The following is a 1,587-nucleotide window of genomic DNA, read 5'->3' on the forward strand; positions in this document are numbered from 1 at the left end:
TTTCCCCCGGCTTGGTAGTGTCTGAGCATGTTACACTCTGGTCTCAAGCTCCCATCCACTTTTCCTAGAGTCAGTATTATGGATTGAATTGTGTCCCCTAAAAATGTATATTGGAATCCTAACCACTATACCTGTGAGTGTAATCCAGTTTGTGAATGGGGTTTTCTTTTTTAATGAGGCCATATTAGTGTAGTTGTTTTTGCTGTTAAGTGCCATCAAGTTGGTTCTGACTCACAGTGACCCTACGTACAACGGAATGAAACACTGCCTGGTCCTGCGCCATCCTCATGATCGTTGTTATGCTTGAGCCCATTATTGCAGCCACTGTGTCAACCCATCTCATTGAGGGTCTTCCTCTTTTTCACTGACTCTCTACTTTACCAAGCATGATGTCCTTCTCCAGGGACTGGTCTCTCCTGATAACATGTCCAAAGTATGTGAGAAGAAGTCTTGCCATCCTCACTTCTAAGGCTGTACTTCTTCCAAGGCGGATTTGTTTGTTCTTCTGGCAGTCCATGGTATATTAAATATTCTTCGCCAACACCGTAATTCAAAGGCATCAATTCTTCTTCGGTCGTCCTTATTGATCGTCCAGTTTTCACATGCATATTAAATGATTGAAAATACCATGGCTTGGGCCAAATGCACTTTAGTCCTCAGAGTGACATCTCTGCTTTTCAACACTTTAAAGAGGTCTTTTGCAGCAAATGTGCCCAATGCAATGTGTCGTTTGATCTCTTGACTGCTGTTTCCATGGGCGTTGATTGCGGATCCAAGTAAAATCAGTGTAGGGTGTGTTTTAAACCTAACCACTTTTGAGATATAAAAAGAGCAGATTAGACACGGACTAGAAAGCACAAATGGGAGAAAGATAGATGTCATGTGAAGATCGCTAAGGAGTCCAGGAACAAAACCCAGGTTACAAAAGCTGAGACAAGGATTTTCCCCTAGAGCAGACAGTAAATCTTCCCCTAAAGCTGGCACCCTGAATTCAACCTCCTAAACTCTGAGAAAATAAATTTCTGTTCATTAAAGCCACCTACTTGTAGTATTTCTGTCACAGCCGCACTGAGAAACTAAGATGGTCAGTAAGTGAATTTTCTGCTTGACGGGTCCTAAAAAAGAACAAGCATTAAAAGCTGAATATTCAAAGTACACAAATTAGGCGACAATCTTCTACTTAACAAAAGAATTAATTATAGACCGTCTTTAAAGAGGCAACTCCCCTGGGGCATTTAAAAGACGATTTTATTTATATAGCATCAACATTTTCACAATTTTTTTGTATAATCCTAATGAAGGTACACACATTTAGGTATAACTCTGTATCTGTGATATTTTTTAATCCTCACTACAAAAATTTGATTTAGGCAGGGCTGGTATGATTCTCAGATGAGGAAAGCCAGACTCAGCGGCTCTAAGGAAAACAGGCATTCCTACTGCTCCACACTCCCTGGCCCCTTGCTGAGACCATATTTCTTAAACTGCCAAAACCATGTTGCTATACTTTCTCCTAAGGTCCCTGGGTGGTGCAGATGGTCTGTGCTCAACTATTAACCTAAAGGTTGGCTGTTCAAACCCACCCAG

Source organism: Trichechus manatus, unplaced genomic scaffold (assembly GCF_000243295.1).
Source record: "Trichechus manatus latirostris isolate Lorelei unplaced genomic scaffold, TriManLat1.0 scaffold00272, whole genome shotgun sequence".
NCBI lineage: Eukaryota > Metazoa > Chordata > Mammalia > Sirenia > Trichechidae > Trichechus > Trichechus manatus.